The sequence below is a fragment of the Falco naumanni genome, chromosome 5 (genome assembly GCF_017639655.2).
Source record: "Falco naumanni isolate bFalNau1 chromosome 5, bFalNau1.pat, whole genome shotgun sequence".
In the NCBI taxonomy this organism is placed as follows: domain Eukaryota; kingdom Metazoa; phylum Chordata; class Aves; order Falconiformes; family Falconidae; genus Falco; species Falco naumanni.
In genome coordinates this window covers 69852768-69879506 of record NC_054058.1, presented here as the reverse complement: position 1 = coordinate 69879506, position 26739 = coordinate 69852768, and the positions used below count along the sequence as shown (strand labels likewise).

The following is a 26739-nucleotide window of genomic DNA, read 5'->3' as shown; positions in this document are numbered from 1 at the left end:
TGTCCCCTAAGAGGCAACTCACAGGTTCAGCTGCTCCATCAGGATGCTTATACATGCAGTACAGGTTTATGTTATTGCCATTAGTGGAGACCTAGCCAGTGGAGCTGAGAGATGGTCTGAAGAGGCATCTGCTTTAGGTACAACTGAATCCCCACTTAAGGTATTCATTAATGTGTAATGGGTGTGATTCAGCAACTTAGCCATAGGCATCCAGATCCACTTCACATGCCTTAAGATATCGAAGGTTTCCATCCACTTGTGTCTGCTGGATGCGACCCAGGACCAGAAGGATACCTCCAGACCTCTGGAGTAGCAGCTGGTGGCAGGGCAAAATCCCAAAAGGCAGCTCAAATGGACCTATGCTCCTGTGGGGGGGCACCTGGGCTGTGTTCAGAGGGTTATTGTGTGGTGAAAGGAGAACTGAGAAACTTCAGGCTCGCTCTTAACCATAAACCATAGGCACTGAGGACATTGTCTAAGGTGTGAGTTTGCTGGCTCTAATTTGCATTTGTCTAGGCATCGATGGTTCTACAGGTGCAATTTCTGTGTCAGCCTTGCCCTTCTGTCTGGGCTGAGGCTCAAGTCTGCATCCTGTGGTCCAGGGCAAGATACTAGACCCATTCTGACAGATGAGTATTGGTGCACGTCTCTGAATCCCTGTAGTAACTCGGGGCAAGATTGCATCCTGGTTCTGTGCATCCACATAGGGCAGGCATGCCACAACTTAGTCTTGGAGAATACTTTCCTGATACTTTCTCATACTACTACGTATAGGAGTGAATGGGGTGGAGACTGCAGGACAAAGGATGCAGTTTATAGCTAAGGGGAAAAGCAATGGTTAGAGTGATGTTTCTACAGCTTAGTTCCCCACTGAGCAGGGCAGCTGAATGTCAACTCTTTCCTGGGGAGGATGGAAGGAGATCGTACCCAACAACACATCCCAGCCTCTGTGAACAAGTACAAGTGACCCTCACTGCCCTCTTTCCTGGCATTAACACATTGATAGCTGCGTGTTTATTAGCTTTGAAAACAGATGCTGTTAGTAACAAGAAAATCTGTGGGAGGAAAATGGTAGCAACAGACACACGCTTTAAAAATTGTGCTGAAACGTTCTAATGTCATTGTAGTTTTTTAATCATTTTTTCCTACCATCTCTGCCAATGCCACAAGTAGGACATAGCCGCAACATTGTACCTCCAAGACACGGAATCTGTATTGCGTTGGTGTTAGCTACTAATAGGATTCCAGTACAAAGCACTTTAATCCATTGCTAAGTAAGTGACAGTGTAGTAATATGGTTAGAGGAAAGGACATGGCTAACATTGCTACTTCTGCTCTTCAAAGACTTAGTTTTATAATCCTTTGCAAAAGCCTTTGTTCAGGTTTCTGGAAGTAGTTTGTAACTGCCCACACACGCCTTTAAATATTGTCTTAAGCCCTACCGATGTATTTGCTGCAAAATTCAGTCTATAATTAGTTATGCTTTCAGCCTCTGAATCACCATATAATCGTATGTTGTGTTGGAGCTGTAACTATTATCTTTAATATTTCAGTAGGGTAATTGCAGTTTTAAAAAACAGTGAAGTTGTCACCAGCAGATCAGTAATTTTACCATCACTGCTAAAGCTTCTGAACTTGAATATGGCACCTGGTCAAGTATAACGTGTCAGCCTCATGTCTGAGTAGGAGATAATGCATACTTCCAGTCTCGTTCTAACCTCACAGGTTTCTGTGCTTGTGTGGGCATATATTGGCACACTGTCTGCTGATCATGCTGGTGCTTCTGAGCTGGTGGATTTTTCTGAGTTTAAAGCCATATGTGCTTATGTAGTTGAGGTCTATTGTAGTTGAGGACTTAACACTTTCCTCACCTCAATCTTATACTGGGTCATTCAATCTGGATAAGTTTATTCCTTTTCTGTACACAATGAATGAGACTTTAGTTGTTTGGAACACTTGGTTGAGATGCATCTGAAATTTTTCAGTGCCTATAGAGTATAAATCTAATGAGCCTGGGATGCCTGTATAATAGAAATAGAGCTATTCAAATACAGACTCTTGTCGATGCAGCCTAGGTTTGGCTAGGTGAGTTGCGCCCTAAACTCCCATTGAGTAGACTTCAAATTGTCTCAGACAATTTGGTCAGAAGCTTAGACCTATGCTGTAGATGTGTAATCTTAGGTGACATAGATCCTGTCATTGATAAGATTACCAGACTGGAAGCTCTTTCTCCATTAACTCATTAAAAATGCACATACAGCACTCAGCACAGTAGTCCTTGTGTTCTGTTGAAAGAGGTCCTGCATGTTTCTGTTTTCCCATAATGGTATCCATACGACCTGTCTGGATGCCAAAGTCTCAGCCTAAAGGAGACTTTGAATTCTGCCCAAAAATATATTCAAAACTGAGGTCTTACACAGTGCTGCTGAATGGGACGGTGCTCAGCATCCTTACTGCAGCCCAGTGAGACTTACCCAAGTGTCTGAAGCATGTTGGATCCAAGCTGGGAAATGGAGATCTGGGGAAGCCACGTTGCTGAGGTGTTGCTTTCATTTTCTGATTTTTATGAACTGCTAAGCTGCAGGGAAGGTGTGTATGGCAAATGGGCAAAGAATTGGGTATTATTGTATGAAAAATGCAAGTGCTAGGACAGGCATGAATTACACCTGTTCTATTGCTCTGCCTGCAGTGCAGTGGGAAATTGGGACACACTGCACTAAGTAAAACACCGGTTTGTCTTGTTCCTTGTTCAGAGACCCTGGCAAGGCCACTGAGCCTGTGACAATGAACATCTCTTCTAAAACTCTCAGCTGTGTCTCTGCATGGCCAGATCATGGACTTACAACACTTGCTTCTTTTCTGCAGTATAAATAATGAACTATAAAGGCTGATGCTTTCACAAATAATTTAGAGACCTTATTCCCTTGACGCTCAAAGAAAACCAGGCTGTTGGATTGCTGTATAGCTCATGAAAATGTTGTCCCTCTAATATTAGTGGGTTGTATTAAGTAAATATCCTGGAGGTGTTAGCCTTACAGTCAATGGAACTTTGGCTTCTAAATGTCTTTGCGAGTCCATTGAGACAGGCTTTGTAGGAAGAGTTAATATCTTCTACTAAAGCAAGTGATATCTGAGGAAAAGAGAAGAGGCTTTGGGGCATATAAGCTATTCTTCAGGTCATCTGTATTGTGAGTCTAGACCTTAGTTTCAAAGTGATGTACGAGCCCTTCAGAATGTCACTCAGTGAGAAGATTTACAATGTCTGACTTCTTTCTCCCCCTCCTCTTTTTAGTGCTGGTGTAAATCAGAAGTGGTTCAGTGGAGCTAGGCTGTGTCAAGCTGTCCAAGAGACAGCAGCTGTACAGTATATTACCAGTACTTGCTTGGACAGAGACAGTAACTCTTACCTTTTTAGCACATCTTTAAAGATGTTGGACAATTCTTCGCTCCCTGCCATTTTCTTTTCTCTGGTGGTCTCAAAGTAGAGAAAAGTACATAACTCCTGCAGAAAAAAAAAAAAAAAAAAACTATCAAAAAAACCAAAAAACCAACCAAACAAAAAACCAAGCAGCACCCACCCTTTAACTGGAAGATGGAAGCTAAAATATTTCTTTACAAATACCGTATGTTGCTAAATAAGGCCATGGCTATTTTTACCAAATACTGGCTTTTTGGAAGCTTAATTGTCTTCATTCTGCTCATATAAATCAAAATGATACTTGTTGGCAGGATAAGCCAAAATAGAATCTAGTTGTTGTATTGAGCTGTGAAAGTTTCAGATGAACCAATTTTGTTTCTTTTTCCTTTTTCCTTTTTCTTTTCTCCTTGGCATATACCCACCCCCACCCCCACCCCCCGCCCCTTACTCCCCTGCCCCAACCCCTTAAAGCAATTATAGCTATGTCCTGTGACCTGCCCTCATCTTTCTCTGGCTTGTCTGCATACTGCAAGGCTTGTCACAGAATGCGTGGGTCTCTCTGCTAGCCCTGCATGCAAAGGCTGTGAGGCTAAATGCAAGCTCTGAGGCTGTGTCCTATCTTGTTGCCAGGGAACAGTGACTAAGAAGTGTCTGAGCTAAACTCAAATTTAGGAACCATCTTTGCAATGAGCTGCTTATGTGACCTTGGGCAAGCAATTTGTGTGGGGTGAGATTCCTCCCTTCCAGTGTTAGACTCTCAGTAGTTAAGACTCCAGTTTGATGGAGGACTTTATGGGAGGGGAGTGCAAGAGAAGGAGAATGGTCCTCTACTAGAGATGTATGTCTAAAAATGGGACAAACCTCCCACTGGGGACATCTGCTTCTCTCCAACTATAGTGTGAGCCCAGATGTGTACCATAGACCAATACCTAACATTTGGACATCTATAGGGCTGTGAAAGTCTTTGAACTCTGTGTTAATTCCTGTCTGGCCCAGATATAATCTCTAAAGCCTCCACAGTCATCACAAAGGTTTGGTGGTAGGTGACACGTAGCTGCAACATCAGCAAGAGTTTTTTTGTACATCCTTAGATTTCGGAGGGTTGTTGGAGGTTAGCGCTGAAGGGATGACTAATTCCTCCATCTTCCTCACTGTATTTCTGAAGCCTGAGTTATGCTGTTCAAAGTAGTTCATGGTCATGGTGGGTCCTTATCTCCGAGGACTGCTGACCTGACCCACTCTGGGGATCCTTTTCTTTGAAGGTGGCAAGAAGGGAACTTTATCCAGCAGCAGTGATGGGGTATTAGTGGATGGCTCATGGCAACCATTGCCCAGCAGCACTGGGAGCCAAATGAATCCAGGTGAGCAACAGCAAGCACAGGACCAGTCTGTGGCAGAAAATTGATTCTGGAATAAATATAGCGAAAATCTGCCTTGAGGTGCCTGGAAGGTGGGACCTGCAGCTTGAATAACTTCTTTCCAAACTAATTTGATCCTGGTGGGACAATTCTGCAGCTGTAAGTGCATGCTCTGCATGTAAATGTGTGCATCTTGGTCTAAAGGATTTCAAGTGTCCTATTCTTCAGTGATGAAGGCATTTGGAGACATTTGGGTGAGAAAGTGAATGACCAGTTCACAACTTCTGATTTAAGATCAAGCAAGTTTCCCCCAGTAGGAGAATTAAGAGACTTCTTTCCTTATAGCCATTTCATTTCAAACTCTATTCTATTTGATAGAAACCTGTTTCATTCCACCAAAGGGGAAATCCTTTTTCTGGTCTCTTCTTATGAACTTAAAGGTGAAAAAATACTTCTGTTGATGCTTTGACAGTTTTCTGAAGCATCTACCTTAGCTTTGATTTTCTCTCCTCTCCCTATTAATTTTTAACACTTGTTAAAAGATTTGTTCTATTTGTGAGTTGTGAGAAGGTGTCTTAATTTACAGACAGCTCGAGTATACCTTGCTGTACTTTCAAAGTGTAATTTTTTCCCCACTTCAAAAATTTAATTCACGTCCTTAGCTACCATACAGAAGCATAACTCCTTTGAATCTTATGAAACTCTCTTGATACACACCTGACAAGGCTTTTGACCTTGTTAGTTATGAAATATACCTGATTTCTCAACAAGAACTTCACACTTCAAAGAGTCCTTTGTCAACTACAGCCAAAGCCTTGGTTTTCATTAGAGGAGAAAAAAATCCACTTTTGTTTATCAGGAACTGAGATTGCAGGAAATACCAAAGTTATCAATATTTGAATAGACAAATTAATATTTTTTATTCAGAAAATATATGAAAATACAACTGTCGTTTTGGAAAACATCAAAATTTTCTGCCAACCTCTCAAATGCTGTTCTTTTGAAACATTTTATATATTTGAAAGATTTCTCCTCTACTTACCTGTTTTTCCACACTAGGCATGCACAAGCTTGCCTGAGATACTAGTAGTAAACATGAAAATTAAACAAAGAACTCACAGTCCAGGCTTGACTGTGACCTATGGGAGAGATTAACAGTATTAACAGTAACATTCCTTGGGAGAGTCCTGATTTTGTTTTTATCTCTTTCTGTACATAAAATGACCAGAGTTTTGTCTCCTGTCTCCACCCGTCAGTAAAGAGGAGATATTTGGGGTTTTTTAAAATGTTTTTCAGTTGAAGAACTCCACAAATCACAGGACAACATGCAGGCACTTTTGGTCATCTCAGCTGCAATCAAGCCAGGATGAGGATAAAGGGGTAAAAGGGCCACAGTTGCAGGCTGTTGTCCCAAGGGTAGTGCGCTGCAGTTTTAGTGCCAAATCAATCTGGTTTTGCTGGAGAAAGTATTTATTTGGATCTGTGCAATGCACAAAATGTCGCTAAAGTTTATCAGCTCAATGAAGGGCCATGCTGCCGCTGCCATATATTCTTGTAAAGCGAGGATGAAATACTCAGGCCATGGTAGAAGAGACCATGAGATATATCCTGTGGGAGGTTGATCAGGGCCTCTCTGAGAGGGTCTGGACTGGATCTGTACTGCTGATATTCTGCAACCCACTGGCTTCTCTCAAAGGGGAATTTGGTGTTTACAGGTAACCTTTGACATGAGGTGTGTCCCTTGGGCAGTAGGTGTAGGTTAAAACAGCAGGAGCAGACTCCATCATCCTGCCACGTGCTACCTAATAAATGGCAGATCAGAGAAGCACTTTAAAGATGTTTTTCAGCTGTAAAATTCACTTCAAGACTTCACCCGTTCCCCTGCTTTCTTCTACCTGCCCTCCCTCCCATTTCCTTTCCTATCCACCCCCCACCCACCCCAGCCTGTGATATTTGATATCAAAGAGTTTTGGTTGAAATGAAGCTTTCATTCACAATCTCAGTCTTTGCTTTGTTCCTCCCCAGACTCAGGACACTGAGAGCCTGCTCTGGGGACAAGGCATTTGCTGGTGTTTTGTTACTGGAGCATCACAAATACACAATTCACCACTCTGGGGCTCTGCTTGCTTTGGTCCATCTCCAGAGACAGACCTGTCTGGTGGCCTATGACCCTGCTCCATCTACTCCAAGGCTCTGACAGGTGCCACATGGATGAAAAGAGCTTTGAATACCTGACAGAGTGCCTCAACTTTCACTTGTTTGTCATGTTGGAATCTTCTTTTTGGGGGCAGAAATACTCTGTCAGCATTTGTTCAGAAAAGCTGGCATTGAGATATAGTTGTCTGGCTCTGTGTGCTAATCTGGGTTGCAAATTAATTCCTCCGGAGCATGCTACAATTGTTCATGCAAGTACCAATGCAATGTACCGTTGCTTCTGCAGGACTCCGCAACCAGCTCTCTTTTCTACTCAACAGACAGAGGCACAGGACAGTCCAGATGTAGAGAAAGAATCTTTCCTCTCTGGCTGCCCCTCCTTCCTTCCTCTGCACACTTGGGCAGTTTCTGTGGGATCCTCTGGTGGCACAAGGGGTTACTTTTGCGTGCACCTTTTAGCTTGAACCCCCCAGTACAGTTCCCACCATTTAGCTACAAAACCATATAACTTCTTCCCTCTTCTGCTCAAAGCTCTGCTCTGACTTTCTTCTTTTCTTTCTTCCTTTCTAAATCTTATGTCATCTCTGCTCTTTTGCTCTGCATGACAAATTTCTATTGCTTCATAAGGTGGGGGGAGAAAACGTAACAACTGCTTCTCCCACATCCAGATCCTTCCAAACCTGCTTGTGGTTGGTCTGATCTCAGCACAGCCACAGAAATCAAGTGCTCTGCTAATTTGAGTTTAGAATTGCACAAGATCTTGACAATAAAAGTATATAAAGACTGAAGCAGACACATTTAATAAAACTGCAGTTTTGCTAGAAAGTAGATCTTCATATATCCTGGAATGTATACTTTTTAATGGACTGATTTCCCAAATCTTCAAATGTGAGAGCATAAAACTTTTTGTTCTTCTTATATCAAACACATCAATTGTCCAAGGAAATCACAATGATTATGCATTGTTGCAGTGAGCACATGTATACTTATTGACATTTGCTAATTAAATTTGTTCTAACAAGTAAGGCATACCCTGAAGAAGGTGTAGCGTAAACATGGGCTTGAGAGGGAGGAAGTGTTGGGAAGGAATAATAGTTAGAAATATGGTAATTATTTGTTTCTTGTGATCCATTTAAAAGGCAGCCAAAAAAAAAAAAAAAATCACAGAAAGCTTTGAAATGCAAAATGTCCCTGTTTCAGTGGCCTAAGGTCTGCCCTAAACAAGCAGGAGAATCCCAGCTTCATGTATCCTGAAAAGTTAAAACCACAGGATGTCTGAATTGCAGCCTGGGTGCAGATGTAAGATAGATATCGACAAAAGTAAGCTGAATCAGTTTATGTCATCTTTTACAATGAGCACCAGTATGAAAGATCCTGTTCCTTATGATGTTCTTATTGATCAGTGATTTTATATCAAAGCAGTTAATAGTAAAGCTGTAAAAATCAAAACCTGTTTTTCTTCCTTGTTCAAGAAAGGGCAGTTTTGGTTGCATTTGTTGCTTTTAAGTAGATCTTTAAAAAAAAAAAAATTAAAGCAGTGAAATATCCCTTTTCATTGTCTCCATAAGATATGAAAAAATCTTTCTCAGGTATGACCTGAGCTGGGGGATATGCAATAGCACTTGCAGACAACCCTCCTCCATCTCACTCTCAGGTATTGCATCTTTTCCCTCTCTTCTCTCCTTTTGCTCTTCTCACTCAGATATGAGCCTCCAGGTCACCATCAGGCTCAGCTGGAAAAACATGTCCCCTTTCCCCACCAGGTAAGGACTGTAGGGTGTAGTCCCGTGGCATCACCTTAGCAAGCCTGAGCGCAGTTCAGTACCTTCATCTCCATTTTTTGCAGAGCAGCAGATGGTCTGTGAACTCTCACAAATCAAAGTGCCACTTGTTAACAAAAGAAATATCGTGGGAAGTTTATTTTAAAATTATAATGCCTTCACCTAAACTGCTGACTTAGCAAGGTGTCACTCATACTGCACCAGAGCCCCTGTGTGTTGAGACGTTCTCGGAGAAGCCTCAGCCTTTCCATTCAGTCCGGTCTTCGCTGTCTCCACCTAAACTAGCTGCTCCGGCCTCCCCTTATAGGCAGCACAGGCAAACAGGTAGCTTTGAAGCATGGGTCAGCCATTTTATGTACCTTTTTAAGGTGAAATGACTTTGAAGTCGTATTTCTAACTAAAAAGGAAGCAAAATAACTGCCATTTATATGTGGGAGTGTGGGAGGGGTCTGATGGATATCATGCAAGTTGTCTTTATCTCCTTACCATCTAGAACGTGTCCAATAAAGTTCAATATGTAATTTCTCTTGAACTAGGCACTGCTAGTTGGTGCTTTTTCAAGTCTCTTGTTAGCTCCTGTCAATATGAAGAGTCAATATTATTTATGTCCCAGAGCAATATTTTCTGTGTGAAAAAAATCTATATCTGACTTAGTCTATAAAGACTGCTCTTTCTAAACTAGGAAAAAGGATGTGTCAGTTTTAACACTAATATATTCCCTACATTTCTAGTGTCGCCATGTTTTATTAGCCTAATCTGAGTACTACAGGTTCACGAAAATGTTGCCACACCCGGCATAAATTTGCCTTTTCCCACTCTAAAGATGCAAACCACAACAGATAAGATAGTACCAAGAGTGAGAAGTAGTTTGCTTGACAGACAACAGTGCTTCCTAATTTAGGGCTACTGAGGCTTCAAAGTAGCATTCAAAATGGGGCAATACAACACTGGGAGGAGTGGTCGATACCCCAGATGGGTTGTGCTACCATCCAGAGGGAGCTCAACAGCTTGGAGAGATGGGCTGACAGGAACATCATGACTCAGGCAAGTGAAATGCAAAGTCCTGCATATGGGGAAGAATAACCCCATGTGCCACTACAAGTTACAGCTGACCAGCTGGAAAGCAGCTGTGCAGGAAGGGGGGGTCCTGGTGGACACCAAGATGACCATGCACCGGCAGCGTGCCCTTGCAGCAAGGCAGACCAGCAGCCTCCTGGCTGCGTTAGGCAGAGTTGCCAGCAGGCTGAGGGAGGTGATCCTTCCCCTCTGCTCAGCACTGGCAGGACACATCTGGAGTGCTCTGCCTAACTATGGGCTCCCCAGTACAAGAAAGACACGGACATACTGGAAAGAGTCAGGCAGAGGACCATGAAGATGATGAAGGAAGCTCTGTTTAGATGCAAGAGTAAACTTTTTTTCTGTGGAGGTGACTGAGCACTGGCACAGGCTGTCCAGAGGGGCTTGTCTCTATCCTTGGACAGGCTCAAAACCCAACAGGACATGTCCCTGAACAAACTGCTCTAGGTGACCCTGTTTTGAGCAGCATGTTGGAGGAAATCATCTTCAGAGGTGTCTTCCCACCTCGAGCACCCTGTGATGTGATAAGCAAAGCTCAAGGTGGTGTGCTGAGTCCAGCCAGGCTTGAGCTTCAGATGCAGAATGTGAGACATGCCTTTGGCAACCTGCTGAGAGCATACGCTGATACTGCAGTTCCCTCTCGAGAGCATCTTTCTGGGGCTTGCACCAGTGCTTCTGCTGCTCTGAGGTGTAGGGCATGAGGTCAGGTGGTCTGATACCTTCTGGGCTTCCAGCTACGCTTGGAAGTCTCAATGTATGTCAAATGTGACATACCTGTGCTCAGTATCAGGTTTTGCAGACTGCAGGTGCCTTTGCTGCAATGAAAGACTGGATGGAATACTCTTTTCATTGGCCTAAAAAGAATGTTTTTTGAGAATTCCTTTGGAAATATGTTTAGTGCAACTATTGCCTAGAAAAAGCAGAATTTCACCGTGTGGCATAAGCTGATTTATACATTCCACAAAGCGGTGTGCTACCTGCAACTTAGTTCATTGTTTTAACTCCTCTGCAACGTGCCTTCAGACGGTGCTGCTGAATGTGCGCTGCATAGCAAATCGGTCTGTACAAAGCTTTACATTTCCATAGGGACAGAGGCTGTAGACATTCCAATGCATAAAAGAATACAAACTTAAACCTTTCTCTCCACAGATTAGATACTCTCCATTTATTCACCAGAGCCCAGAGTGCAGCAGGTAGTATAGGGAGAACTCCAGCAATTCTCATTGCTGTATTATTTTATGAAGATTAATGAACAGAGAAGTGAGCAGGAGAGCTCAGCAATCTGATAAATCAGGGTGTTCAGGCCCATTTGTAGCAAGCAAATAGGTCTGGGAACAGTGTGATACAGATGAGAGGTGTTCAAATGTGTTCACTGATTTCAGAGAGCTCCAAACAAAAATCCTCCAGTGTGATCTGTCATTTGTTGTAATTATGGATTACAACCAGCAGTGGAAGGCATCTTTGGAGGGTACCATGAGGAACAGCTTGCTTTTACTGACAGAGTGAAGTGTGGACTCTGTGGACTGAAAGAAGCTGTTTTGTTTTATACGTGGAGCGAGAAGAGAAGAGAAATCTTTTGGAAGCTTCAGGGTTCAGTGTTTGGGGTTTTTTAGTTTTATTTTTTGCAAGCATCTTCAATTTGAAAAGATTCAAACTATGTGAAACGTAAACCTTTTTTTTTTTTTTTTTTTAAAAAGGGCTTATTCAATTGAAAGATCTGAATTGTTTTTTCATGCTGCAAACCAAACTGCTTGCAATGACATTTGAAAGACCAATACTGACATTTTTTGAGAGTTCAGGAGGTTGCAATTAAAATAACATATTTAGTGTCTCGACACTAAATATTTCTTGCTTAGCTGTTTGCAAGATCTGTGCTTAATAGTTAACAGAACCAAGTTACAGCTAGGTATGCTGGAATAATGCCATGCCTGCAGAAATGTGAAGTCCGCAGGGTTTTGCAGGTCAGTGATGACCAGTGCAGAAGGCAATGGTGGAGCTAGGCAGAAAGAACTTCACCCTCCCCTTCGTCTTGCTGCTTTCCAGCCCTGATGGAGACCTGTGGTGACAGTGTCCATATATAAACCCCAGGTCAGCTCTCTCAGGTTCCAGGGCAGGGTGCGGCCACTAGCTCAATGCTCTCCATGTCTGATGATCTCCTCAGTAGACACAGCGGGGTCAAGCAGTGGAGTGGTGTGGACAGCAAGAAGTCCCATTAAAGCCAATGGCCAGGTATGGGCAGTAAAGGGACATTCCTCAGTTGCACCATAGAAATAGAAGGAGCCTGTTTCTTCACCTCAGGTGTGGGCTAGGAAGGCGTTGGACAGCCTCTTCTGTAAAGACTGTTCTATAGCAGAAGGAATGAGATGCCCACCATGTGCACGTACAAGGCAATTTGTTCCTTTCATTAGATAGTGATCTTGTTTTGGGTAGAATCATATTCTGAATTCCAAATGATTTAATTCATTAGTTCAGAGAGGGAAGGCATATTAACTGACACCTGGGAATGTGAAGGTTTCTTGTCTGTTCACATCATCCTATAAGCAATCTCAAAGAACACATAGCCGTATCTGTATCTTCTCCCACTGGTGAATAGATGCTCCTTTTCTTGTGAATTTATCAGGCTGGTTTTGTTCTCCATCTTTCAGATGAGGACATGGTATTAGGACTACTGTGGGCCAATGTTAGCTCATGTGCTGCTTTTCAGCAATATGGTGCGGATATAACTGCTTTCTGCTCCCCTTGCTCTGCACAGTAAGCAGAGTTATTTGGACAACTATCTGATTTTTTTATCATTCAGTGTTCACAATGTTCATAGTAGAAATTGCAGACAAATTCAGACATATGTGGCTTATGAATGTTAGAGATACTTGGCTTCAAAACCTGCCTCTTGAAATGAAATCATTTATATGGTCAAAGAAACATTAATTTCATGAGGTGGAGGATAGGAATCTTCCTTTATGGCACTTTAGTTCAATGGTGCAAATATACAGACTAATATATTTGTGTATGTGTAGATGTTTATTTCAATATGAAGAATTTTTACTGCCAACTGTACCAAAGCGATAAGTGAAGGTTGTAAAATAGGGAATTATTCCAATGTAATTAATTTTTCATTGTCTGTACATGAATATATGTGCTTTATTGCCTCTTCAGTAGGCAGAATGGAAAATGTACACAGTTTTACCTATGGGCAATTCAACACAGTAATGAAACTATTCAGGTATGAAAATGCATCTCTCTTCTTTCTCCCTGTCACACAAGTGAGAACTGGCCCCTGCTGAGGCGTTGACCCAAAATTGGCTCTTCATGAGGGGAGAATGAAAACCAGGGTGTTTTTCTGCATTTAGTTCTATATTGTTGGGTGTGTTGAATGGCGTAGCTTTGGCAGACAAAAATCAAAGCACCCTTCTAAACCTGCTTGAACACTGGACTCCTCTAGATTCAAACATAGCTTTGTATTTGTTGATATATATATGATATATAAATACGATTATATATAAATATGATCTATTTTTTATTCCTTTGAGTTCACATTGGATGATATATTTCTGGTTTTTTACCTACAACTAGTAATGAAAGGAGGGAACTGTGAATATCTGAATTACGTGCTGAGGAGAAGTGTTGTTCTGACCCATTTTATAAAAGATGTATTGAAATAAGGTCACAGCAGGCTTGAGTGACCTGTGGGAGTCCCTGTAGATTGGACTGTCTTTGCTGGCTGCTTTGAACTCATACTTTATTGATTTGAATGCCATCTTCAGATTTAACATAATCTTCAGATGACAATTTAACTTCTTCAATAATATTTTCATGTTGAGAGCAATGCTTAATTTCACAGAGGAATAATTTTGCAGAGAGAGATGGCAAATGTTAACCTTTAAAAGCATAATGATTTATTCCCCTAATTCATTGTGGACTTCTACTGATTAGCATTAGGAGCTGATGGAGCTGTTATATTCACAGGTTATTGCTGTTACTGGGTACACTGATTTTTCTAGACACACACCCTTGGGAATCAGGCAGAAAGTCTGGCAGAGTTATATTACAGAACTGCCCATGGATGTTCATTCCTGCCTTTCTCTGACGTGCCTGGCACCAAGCACACTGAACACAGTAGGTCTGTGGTATGATTGATGATTGACCTTAACGAGCAAAGCGCTTCCAGTTTCCTTTGTTATTCTTTTCTTTAGCTGAAGAAAAGAAAAATAGTGCTGTATCTACTGTAAAATAGATCCACATGGTTTTCAGGTTTAGTTTGTCAGAGAAATTACATTCCTTTCTTGGTGTCTCTAGCTGCTGCTTACAGGAAATCTTCGAAAGAGATTTAACATTGCTGTAGCATCTGTCTGCCCCTGAAGTTTTCCTTGCCTTTGCTGCAGACCTCAGATGCAGCGTTGTGTGTTCCCCAGGTGAAAGGGGCTGATTCCAAACGCTGATCATATTTCCATTTACACTTGTAAGGGGTGGCAGTTTATCTAACAATCACCCCCTGCCACCTTGTCTCTCTTCAGAAGTCAAGCTTTTGACTTCCTTCCAAGCAAGCCCATGGGAGCTCTGAAAATCCTTCTTTGAATATGCCCAAAGGACACTTGAGATTTTTTTTATTGCGCTTCATAGCCCAAATGAAACCAACTGCCTAACAGATGATCATATACACCTTAGACAGATCACTGAACTCTGAACTGCCATTCTCCGTTTCACAAGACCTTTAGAAAAAAATTGTATGTCAGGAACTGTAATGATAATAGCTAGGGGTCTTCCAGCAAGTGCGCACAACATAATAAGCTATTAGGTAAAGTACCTATTGCAAAAATTTTTACCTGGTCAGTGACAATGGTTTAAATGGTTTCTTCTCTCCTCATCATATTTTTTCCATTTGGATGTCCTAAATCGAAAGAACAAGTTAATTAGAGAAATCCAGGCTCCTTTAACTATGAATGAAGTCTGCGTAGTAAATTGGAGCGGCAGGAGGAAGAAAATTCCAATTGGATTTGCAAATTGACTCTCTTCCACTCCCATTTGCAGAAATAAGGTCCATATGCCCAGCAAGCGATTGCAGCTGAAGGTAAAGCTCTGCGCCACAGAGGGTTTCTTGGCAGCAAATGAAAGGAGCACTGCCACTCTGTTATGTATGCCAGCTCTAATAAATCTGTGGATTAGTTTCCTGGCTGCCACAATTGAGCCAACTCAAAACCATATGGTTCTCCTTTCTTAAACATTGCCATTCGAAAGGAGCATGACCGCCTCCCTTCCAGACTCATTTTTGTTCTGAGGAGAGCTCTGTAACAATAAGGAATCATAAATATAGGAGAAGTCTCTGACTTTATTTATCCCCGTTGCCTCGTCCAGCTGATGGTATGAGATCAGAAATGCATTTTATTGGCCTTCTTGCAATTTCCTTCTGTTTACAGTCTGCCCTCTGCTTCTCTTTATGAATTGGAGCGTGGCACAGCATGTTCATCTGGCTTATTTATTTGCAAGGAAGACTGCCTGGGAAGTATTCTGAATCATACTTGTTATAATCCTAAAGAGTCTTATGAAACAGTTCAGTGGCTCTCAGGCTGAAAATGACATTTTGGTTCAGGGTTTTATTATTTATTTTATTTTTTCCCAAAGATACAGTCTTACCTGTTAAGCGCTAATCTCCTTCTGCAAATGTGTTGGGGTCTGACCCAGCTGTTGTTCTCTTACAGATAGCTCTCACTTCTGGAAATAGTCTTGGTCAGCTATGGGACAACCCTCTGGCATGAGGGAGAGGTACAGGGCAAAGCCAGAGTAAAAGACTGGGTTACAATGGGTGTTTGTATATGATTCTGTATTCAGATGCTGAATCTGTTTGTCTGCAAGACAAGGTATACCCTGCTTCCTGAAATCAGTCTTGAAGGTCTCTTCTAAATTACTATACTAAACCAAAGGGTCCCATTCTCTACATGTAAGTGGATGCAGCTGGGATGGTTGGTGTGGCTGCAGCGTCAGCAGAGCTTTTTGTCAGGAGCTGTGAGCCTCCCATTGGGATACCTAAACAGGAGGTATATTTACTTTTCAACTACCACAGTTTAAAACATTTTGTGTTCATGCTAGTGGAACTGACAACTCAAGAAATAGAAAAAAAGTCTATGTAATTGTAGTTCTATAGTGGTTTAACTTTTTTGGGTAGTGCTTTAACTGCTTTAGTTCAAGCTTCTTTTTTTTTTCTTCCCCTCTTTTATTTTTTTTTAGATAAGAAAAGCTTAACCTAAATCTTGATACCAAGATAATCTCCAGACTGAATATAGCTATACAGGAAAGTAACTTACTCTCCTTTCCAGATTCCTGCATTTGAAATAAGCCTCTTTATTAGCAACTAAAGTGTATCCACATTGGAGGGCTTGCACACTTTGACCCAAATCGATATCATTAAAGTAGTTTAATGCTTCTATGGAGGCAAAGGCACTCTTTAGAGGGGCAGCAACAGATTTCATTAAAATAGTTGTGTTTTCACCAGGTAATCACTGTACAAACCATTTTCTGTTTTGCCTGGGTTGCATCTCTCCTCTTACCTCTCTTTTTTAATTTTTGATTCCTCTTTTTGGGCCCATCAAGATGCATCACTCTAAAAAATGCTTTCTCTTCTTAATACAGCAAAAAAAATAACTGTAGATTTCTAATCCCCCCCCCCCCCCTTGGTTTTGTATATGAGATAAGCAATGACTTACCCTGTCTCCAAGCAGTGTAGTAGAGTCTGAGGAGTTTTAGAAGGTGAAGTGGAAAACGATCCCCCTTCTGTTGCCTGATACCATCTGACAAACTTGATACCTAGACTCACCAGCAGATTACCTTCAGCTGTAGAGTCTTTTTGCATTTCTATGGTTTCTCAGTGGACTCACAGTTTTGGACAGTGCTACCAAATCAGGGATGTGTTATCTGAAGATCCTGCTGGCAAAAGGATGGTCCTGTGCTGGGGATGCTGGGATGTGGCATGCAGAAATTCCCATTTCTGCCACCGGATGCCTGTATGGTCTTTCTCAAATTCATATCAGCTATTTCCTTTTCCTCAGCATTTGTTAGTACTAATTATCTCCTTCTGTTTATATTGTAAGCCTACTGGAGAAATAGTTGCTTACTTCTCTGTGAGTGCCTTGTACACACAAGCCTTAGCTAGTGGCTTCTGCACACTGCAAAATATACGTAACAGATTCAGGTTTGCCTTTACTGTTTCCCTTAAAATGCCTTGATCACTTATAACTAAAGCTGCCACCAGATCGTTAAACTACAAGGACTGAAACTGAAGGCCAAGGTGGCCTGAAATTCTGTGCCTTGGATACCCCAAAAGGAAAGAAAACCCCAAAAATAAAGGGAACTGTGATAAACTGAAGCAATGGCAGAAGAAGCTGAGCATGCGAAAGGTGGGAGACAACACAGAGAAAATGGGAGAGGTGGTCAAATTGCTCTGGAAAAAGACTGGAAGTCTGGCCTTACTGGGTGGCCTTGCCAGCTCTATGTCCTGGTGAGGTCTCACCCTCCCACCAGGAGAAGACCTGGGGCAGAAGCAGGAATCATTTGAACCCTGCACTCAGTTTTACAGCTGCTCAATTTTAGTTGTCCTCATTTCATCTCCAGGTGCAGGGGAATAGTGAGGCAGGCAACGTGTGTAGCTCATGGCTGCTGTAGAATGCCAATTGCTCCTATAAAATGGAGCATCCCTCCACAAACCTGGCTCCCCCAGAGCCCTCTCCTGCACTGCTAATGCATCATGTTCCTTGGTTAATTCAGACAGCATGGTACCAGCCCTCCCCCATCATGAACATCAGAGCTGTTATTGCTTCCTCAGGCACAGTCTATTGCTTTGGGGCAGATAAACTCTTTAAGGCAAATATATGGGACCAAATCCATCCCTGGTGCAACTCCATTGAAGTCACCAGGGTTTTATACCTGAGAGAGATGTGAAGCTTATTGCATAAAAGTGGAATTTTTTCATCTTCCTTTCATTTACCTCTCTATGAATTTGAAATGAGCTCCTCTGCTCATGACTTATTTATGTTGAGCCATACACTTAAACACTGGAGTTCTTTTTTTTAAACATGATGTACACTACTGTTCCTACTGGATATGCTCAAATGATTAGCCAGTAAAAGGAAAACATTGTGGGACAGCATCAGCTAATGCTCTCCTTTCTCCCTCTGAAGCACAATAAAGGGACTGCACAATTCGGATTTTTTTTATTCCCCAACTCTCCAAGGAAGAAACTTTCATCATTAACGGGGAGGCTGTTGTACGTGAAAAGGGAACAGCATCCTGCAAAGCTGTTCTCAAAACTCTAAACACAGATTTGTCCCAGCATCACTGAAAAGCCCTCAGATGATCAGATGATCTCAGAAAGCATTTTTCATACTGTAGTGGATTTTACAGGTAAGGCAAATGGTTGCAGAGACACAGATGCAGGTTCAAAAGCAGCCTTTAGGCCCCCTGCTATCTATGAACCTGCAAAGTGGGAGTCTTTCATCCCTTTTTCCTTCCGTTTGAGCTCACATAGATATCGGTTTACAGAGGAATATTGCACTTCAACAGAAGAGGCCAAATAAATATCGAAGAGGAGTGAAGCTTGGGGGATATGCGTGAACATAAAGTGCATGGCTTTGCATGGATGTGATCGCCATGATCTGCATGGGAAGTCCAGTTTCAGTGCACTTCTCCAGCTAAACAGAATCCCCTAATCCCTCCCACCAAACCTCCCTCTCAGGAGTCGGCTCAGTTTGAAGGAATTTTTTGTGCTCCGTTTTTACAATTTGGGCAGAGCTATTTCAGGAGATGAAAAGGAATCCCAGCATTTAGCTATGCTCCAGAGCCATAAGAAATGTAGTCTCTCTATTCATCTGGGAGTGTCCCAAAGGTACCATTTGACTCAGTGCCTTCTTCTGAAGAGGTATCTCTAAAAAATCATTAGAGCAAAACTGCTCAAGCCAAGTGTCTGTACTACCTTCTAAGCTGACCCACATTCATCAGTGCTACAGTAAGCCTTGGTCAGGTTGTTAACATATGTAAACTTGTGTGTTGTTGGGATGTTGAAAGTCTTTGAGGTGTCTCTTAGGTGGTGGTGTGCACCCTAGGAATATCACGCCATCGGACATACGCATACAGATAGTATGCTGCTTGGGAGATGTCAGGAAAGAGAAACAACAGCAAAAAAGGGCTTTTTCTGAACAAATCAACAAGTGTTGCTATGGACAACATTGCAGGAATAAGTTCTTGAGATGTATGAGCCAGGATGACAACTTACCAAATACCTTCTAGGGTTGAGTATGGAGGTGATACTTTTTACTACAAAGGTGGGATAGACAAGAGCAGAAACTTGGACAACCAGGTAGAATGAGACTTTGAGAAATAAGCCAAGTAAGAAGACAGATTTCTGTAGAAGTTCAGTATTTTGACCAAAGCTGGAAGCTTTTTAAATTTCTATGTTAGGTTTTTATTACTAGTGCTAAATGAGGCTCATTTCGAACTGAACAGGGAAATCATCTGACCCAATGCAGTCTCCACAATATATATGCTTACACCTGTGCTATTTGTCTCAACACCTTGTTTTATCAGAGGAGAGAAACAGATGTTTTGAGGACCTGACTCATCATTCCAATTTAGCTAAAATTGGGCAAAATGGTTCATGACCTGAACACTCTTGTTTCCATTAAGAGAACAGAGAGCCCCAGCAGCCAGCTTGGATCAGGTGTCTCAGCTGGGAACATCCCTTTCCAGACTTGTGTTTCAATATTTTATTTTCTTTATTCAATGAAATTTGCAGGGAAAATCACATTATGAGTACTCTAGCTTGTGCCATAGGCCACAGTGGTTAGTTTAAATGTGTGCAACGCATACTTTAAATAATGACATCTGTATTTACACATGACTCTGGGAAATAGCTTTAGCTCATCCTTTAAATGTCTCTCTATATAAGAAGCTTCATCTTTGCCGACAAAGAGAAGATTTAGTGGGTGTTTAGTGTAACTGATTATCTGCTGATTCAATCAATTATGTGAACCTGGAGCCAAAGGGAACATTAGGTGGCTTTGTGCTGGTATTGCAGCTGCTCTGTTGCTGACCCTGTGACATGTTTGCTATCTGGTGTAAATATTTGCATCTGTCAGAGAAACCTGGCCTGTCCCCTACTGCCAAATTGTTCTGCTACAGAGACTGAAATCTTCCTTATTAGTTTGCATAAGGGCAAGTGCAACCTGTTCAGAATTTAGGTGGAATAAGTTGACTGGACAGTAAAAGAAATTTTTGAAAAAAATAAATGCCAGCTCAGCCTTCAATACAGCTGAAAAGGTTTCCAAAGTAGAGCCTTTTCAAAGCCTGCTCTTGCCTTTAGTGGCTTTTCTGTTCTGTCTTTACACAGTTACCTTTTGTACTGAAGATGTTTTCCCAGTTGCATGGATGTAAAAGCAAAGAAAATGAGGCTGACAGTGATCCTGTGTGGAGTAAATTGCAAAGGCAGATATCGATGAGGAAAATGACCAGCAGTTCTGCATCGGAAAGGCCTCTGAAAGCGAAATTCCTTCTCTGCAGCTGATCCTTCCCTCCACGCTGAGCAAACAGCACGATGATGCACGGGATCCAACCAACTGCTTCAGTTAGGGTGACCTTTCACAAGCAATGACTGACACTGGGACTTCAGCACAGCAATTCTTAGTGCGTTTTGCTTCAGCTGCCTGGAGAACGGGGAGAAATATTCATATATATGCTAACTGTATATGCTTGCTTCAGGCTCACTCTCACCCACCAAACAAGAGCGCAACCAAATGCACTTCCTCCTGGAGACTTGTTACTGTCTGAAAGGTAGGTTTGGGAGGACCACATCCTGGCTGTCCCTTCCAGCTTAACCTGGGATGTTGAGGTTGAGGATGAGCCTGACCTCTTCCTTCCTGACCTCATCCTCTTTTGCTGACCTCATCCTCTGTACCTTACCTCATCCTTCCTACTGCCTGACAAGGAAGGGAGATCACAGGAGCTGCTTCTCTGTCCCAGATGTCCTTCCCAGCACTGCTGGGGATCTCTGATGCTCAGGTGGTTGCTCCATACCCCTTGCTTCTGACAGCAGAGAGGGGATGGGGCTGGCACAGCCTGTGGCAGGAGGTGAAGCCTTTGCATCACCCAGACGCAGGAGAACTTCTCAGGTCACACTGGAGGCACAGCTCTTAGGAAGTGATGTCCCTGCTTTTCCTAATGAGAAACAACAACCCCGAGGGCTGACATTTCCAAGGCTCTGATTTCACTGGCAAAATATCTCAGCAGTTCATCATGCTTCTTTGGAAGAAATGGCCATGCCTGACAGTGATGTGGTGCATGGACCTGGCACACTTTGGTTCTGAGCAGGTGGCGCTGGGTCAGTGGGACGTGTGCTGTGGGCTGATACAGGACAGCCAGCAGTTCTGGCAGCTCACTGCTGGAAAATTGGAAAACTGGCATATCTGTTCGTCTCACAGTTCCTCTGTTCTGTCTGTCTGTCTGTCTGCCCTTCTAGTATCTCAGACTGTAAATCCTTTAAGTAAGGAAACAACATCAAAAGTCTTTCTAGTGTCATAGCAGCATGGCAGCTGGAATAGAGCACAGATAATAATTGAGGCATGGGATCACTCTGATACAAATGGAGGTCAAACTCAGCATCTGTCTTAGCCCTCTGTTTTAGCTGGCTTCACTTCTCAATTACCCTGATGAGACTGAGAGAGCAAAAAAGACAAAACCACAATACAACTGTTACAATAAAGTTCTTTTACTGTAAGGACGTAATGCATTAGTTGTCATAGACTGGGAATAAGGGGTCATCCTGTGTTTAGAATTGAATTTTTAATGCTCACAGACTGACAAGCTTAGGTAAATCTTAGAATTATAGGATTGTTTTAGTCAGAAATCACATGGCAGCACAGCCTGCAAACAAACTCCTTTTGGGGGATATGAGAAAGCATCAAAAAGACATTAGCACATTGGCTAATTTCTAATATTAGTAATATTAATTAACATAATAACATTAATTTCTAAGTACTAAGGGATACAAAATAAGAAGGTATATATATATAAAAGACATCTTGGGCTAAAGCACTTTGAAAGATCCCTTCAAATAGTCCTTTGCTTTCCTTTTTTTAAAAAGTTTTTTCCTATGGGGCCAAATTATTGCTCAAAAAAATTGTCTGTGAGGACAATGATTTGTTCCAAGAGACTCTGAGTGCTTTGGGTGAAGAGAAGTGGCATTCCTGAAGGCTTTGGGGTGAAAGCCTGCAATATTTGCCTGGAGCCCCATGTCATCAGGAGGGCGCTATAGAGGCTGATAATGCAAATTATTAGTTCTGTCAGTTGAAAGAAAGGGCTCAAGGTCCACCCAAGAAGGAGACCCAGTGGTCTTACAAATATGATGTTGTTTCTGGTTTTCCAGCAGCCACTGCTGGACTGCAGAGACTGCTCTGATCATGCAGAACGTAACAGCAGGGTGATACATGCCATGGGCTAAAAACAGAGCAGCTTGTCTGGAAATATGGCTGAGATACACATATGCTTTCAGTACTTGGAATAAAGGTTTGGTCATTTTTTATGAGAAGCTTTTGATCAAGAAATGGTGATGCCTTCTCTCCTTTCTGTCATGAGATCTGCCTGGATAATCAATATCACTCCTTTCTGGTATTAAAATCCTCAAACATCCATGGACCCTTGATGGGACAGATGTTTTGCCATACTTCCACAGATGCGAGGAGGCTCTGGGTGCAGCTTCTTGTTTGCATTGCTAAGCCATTGCTTGTGAGACTAGCATGCAATTAATTTAAAAGTGTTCATTGAAATTTTCTGCCATAGTCAAACTTAGAGTCCAGATGGTGCTGATGGAACCTGATGGAAAATAAAAGGGAAGGTTTTTAGATACGACTCCCTTTTAACTGATGAACCCACGCTGGTATGTCAATTAGTTGGAATTGGCTTAAACGCCTGAGTGCATAAATAGATAAACTCAGGTTTACCTGTGAAGCCAGGTCTGTCTGTAGGTTCTTCTACCAAGCTGCCAGTTCCAGTTTAGCTATATAGCTGTTGGCTCTCTCTGAGGTCTTTTTGCCTCCAGGTTGGTCTAACAGCCCTGTAACCTATCTGCAAGAGATTTTGCTGGGATGTCCAAAGGGGTCACTGACCCAGTTGCCCACCCTGCTCCTCTCCAAGCAGCTGTGGTCTCTGTAGCCACTTTGGCTGGATAGAAAAAGCAAGGAAAGCTGAAACTGCCACCGAGGAGCAAACACCCACCATGGGAAGCTGTCCTGGCTAAAGGAGTGGAAGCCATGGGATAGAGTTTATAAGTCCGTTACAGATGTTCAGCACTGAATTTGTTAAGTGCAGAAGTAATGACAGAGGATCACTTGAGGAACTGTAATCTTCATATACGATAAGATCTCTCTTGTTGTCCAGTTTTTCAGGGGAAATGTTGCCTTGACAACGTAATCCACTTGGCAGGGGCCTGCTGTCTTTTAAGGGAGGCTGATCTGGAAGCACCTCAGTGAAACATTTCACCGCGACATCAGCTGCAGCACATGCCCCTCTAAAACCCTTCAGGACCGCCAGGAGAGAGAAAAGGAATGGGAGGGGGAGGGAACAAGACTGTAGGATCCCTCTCACAGGAGATGGGTGCTCAATGCAGGAGTGGGTACAGACCACAGCTCCAGGCTGGGGATGCACAATGCTGCTTTCAACCCCCCCGACTCAAAAAAAGCCAAGGGTGCAATCTCATGTTACCGTGCTATCAACATGGTGCAGGTGGCAAACCTCATGCTGCTGCTTTCTCTTGCTTTAAACCAGCAGTATGGGGGTGTGTTAAGTACAGACACATTCATCTGGCTCCCATTTCAGATTTTGCTTGTTTCCCAGTTTTGCATTTTAAGCTCTGATTGCATCCCGTCACTTTCATTTCAAAGGTCTTCACAGAATAAATTCTGATATTTAAATATTTTTACAAGTTCCGTATCAGGGCAGTGCAGCCTTTGCAGAAAAGTGTTTATGGTAGTGAGGATATAAACAGTGATTTACAAGCTGTCCAGAGAGGAGGAAGTATGTGGCATTTATTTGGCTGTAATACACTATCTCCCTAATTACCTCATATCCTAGGACATCCTTAATGCTTTACAAGAGAAGCACAAAGAAATGAAGGTACAAAGCATGCTCCTACAGCTTATGTTTTCTTGCTAATAAACACCTAATATTCTCTTAGAGTTGATTTATGCAGCTGTGCATGTTTTGTATGAAGTGTCTGTTCAAGTCTCCCTTTAAGACATCATAAATGCAGCTTTGTTTGCAAAGTTAAGACAATGGCATACAGTTTGGTAAATGGGTCTATAAAAACTACAAAAAGCATGAAGAAAATCCTGCCTTTAGTGAAGAGACTCATAGGTCATAGGAAATTAATCCAGCATAACCATACACATCAGCTCTTAGTTCCTGTCTTCACTCCAAACATTGGACATTGAAGCATCCAATCCTTCAGAAAAATCTAGTATTTTTTAAAAGCCATAGCTGATGGTGAAATGACTGCATCCTTGGGTAAATTATTCCAATAATTAATTATTCTTGTTAAAAATATGCAGCGCAATTTATATTGCAAGCCTCAGCTATCAGCCACTGGATATTTTTACAGCATTTCCTGCTAAATAAAAAAACTTTCTTGAATAAAATAATTTATGTTAAGTGGATTCTTCAAGATGATCAAAGAGATAAATCATGTTCTGTTGGTGTTTAAAAGTCTACAAAGAAAAGAAAATAGCAAATAACACGTTTGAAGTTCAGTTTTGTTGAAGTCTTCTGAATACTGAACTGTTTTATACAGGGCTGTATCCTCCTTGCAGCTCCTATTGGATGTGTGTTCACAACGTTACATACTCTAAGCCTCAGCAACAGATTCCTCTAAAAAGCCTGAATTTTAGATCAAGTAAATTCAGAATTAATTTCAGCCCTTCCCTTTGCAACTTCATTCATTCAACAGAGGCTTCGGTCACTGGAGGTTTCAAGACTGGCTATTAGTTGTTCTGACAGAGGACGCCGGTAGCTTTTGTATGTGACAAAATGATGGAGTCACCAATATTTGTCGATGGTTACAACAACCTTGGAGAGATGCTGCAGTTTCCACCTCCTTGTAATGCAAATTACCTGTGGCACCTCTGTCCCACAGAGTAGCAATGGCAAGCACTGACTGTGCAAAAGCAACTGTTGTTCCCATCACGAGCCATCAGCCCAAAGGTAGAAGACAAACTAATGTGGATGTAAAAATGTCGTATTGCAGCCCATCCTTTGGTTTATTTGATCTTTTTTTCTTCTGTGAGGTTAGCAGTCAGAATGAAATTCCTTTTCATAGCTGCAGTTAATCATGTTTATCACTGTAATAGCTGGAGACCAACACGATCCCACAACCCAACAGGGTTTTCCTGTGACTGATGCTATGTATACAGCAAAGACATGTTCAGTTAAAGGTCATCTGTATCTCACGACAGAATTTAGAGCCTAAGCCAAGGAGCCAGACATGGCTGTGAGCTGGGGGCACCTCGGGTGGCAGGAGCCACCTGCAGCCCCATCCAGGCTCTCACTGAGCAATAAGGCAACCCACCGCAGTGACCAACACTATGCGACACATCAGCACAACCCTGGTGCCCAGTCCATGCTGTTGGCATGGACATTGCAGCTGTATGGGACAGAGAAAAGATTTCATTTCTTTCCTTGGGTATAAAAACTTCCAGTTTGGCGATGGGAAACCCAGTCAGTAGCTGCCACCATCTTCAGCGAGCAGTTTTAGCTTTGCAAATGGATTTATTTAAAATATTGTTGCTGTGGTTGTGGCCACTACAGGACATCTGTATCTGCTTGCTCCTGTATCTGCATATTAAGCTTGAGTTTTTGGTCTGCTTTAGTGTGTCATGGGTAAGAAGTAAAATCAGTTCTTTTTTCATTTCATATAAAATGAGGTTGGAGGTTACAGCTGCTCTGTTGTGAAAGGTGTAACTATCGATCAGGTGCTAAGCTTGACTGCCTTGATGCTAACCTGTTTTGTACTGATAATACTAAAATCGTGGGATCTTATGAGAACCATAAATCCCTCCCAGTAGAGACCTGGTAGATATTTATGCAGTTGGCTTTGCTGATATCATCTTTCATCCGTACTTAGTTTAAAGTTTTCTAAGGTAATGCTGTGAAAGTAGTAAACTTATCCTGTTGGGGATTCAGATCAAACTCTGGCACTTCTGCACCCCCAGGAAAGCCTATACTGCTTAGTTGACACTCTCAGACTTGAAATCCGTATCCAGCGATTAATAATCTTTGCCTGGTTTTCAAATCCTTTTTGGGGTGCTAGCATTCCCTCAATCCATTGCTATTGATCACGCTTCATGCCCAAAATCAGAAAGACGCCAGAAAATCTCTGAATGCAGACCATTCACTCATACTCTTATCAAGCCTGAGGCTCTCAGCTGAGGTGATAGTGAACCTGCTACGTAGTGTCTATAAACCACAGATCCTGGAGCAGGCTGCCCTGGAGAGGTCTGGTGGACCTCAGGTCTTGTCTGATTTTATCTTAAAAACTGCTTACTCAACTGCTGTTGCAACTGGAGAAAAAAATCACCTTTTTTTTCAGTGTGCTATTACAGTGTCCAATGTCAGCCTCATCCTCACTGTAGTTCTTGAAATTGCTGCAGGGAATTGACAAGCCTGTCGCATTCTGCTCTGTCGGGATAAGGGCTCCTCCGCTCAGCACCTCAGTAGTAAACACCACAGAGGGTAAGGGGACCTGGCATTCTGGGTTAGCCTCCTCTTGTGTTACATACAAATCTTAGCAAGTATTTCTCCACTGGCACAGTTGAAGAGACTTCCCACTCCTCGTGTTTCCAAGAAATCCAACCAGCCCCCTCCCTCTGTGCTATAGGGACTTGACTGTTAAGGACCTAACATGGGATCCCTTTGGAACAGCCCGTAT

General features: G+C 42.3%; 1 protein-coding gene and 1 long non-coding RNA gene across 3 annotated transcripts in view; one reads left to right on the top strand and one right to left on the bottom strand.

Annotated features, from left to right (window-relative positions):
• Window positions 1-14890, bottom strand: part of LOC121088450 — a 28589-nt gene extending 13699 nt beyond the window's left edge. The window contains exons 1-2 of the long non-coding RNA XR_005827955.1: window positions 14609-14890; window positions 3408-3502 (exon numbers count right to left, since the gene is read on the bottom strand). This is a non-coding gene — a long non-coding RNA (uncharacterized LOC121088450). The remainder of the gene's footprint in view (window positions 1-3407; window positions 3503-14608) is intronic.
• FRMD4A (FERM domain containing 4A) overlaps window positions 1-26739 on the top strand; it is a 386977-nt gene that overhangs the window by 24170 nt on the left and 336068 nt on the right. The gene's annotated exons all lie outside the window — the stretch shown is intronic.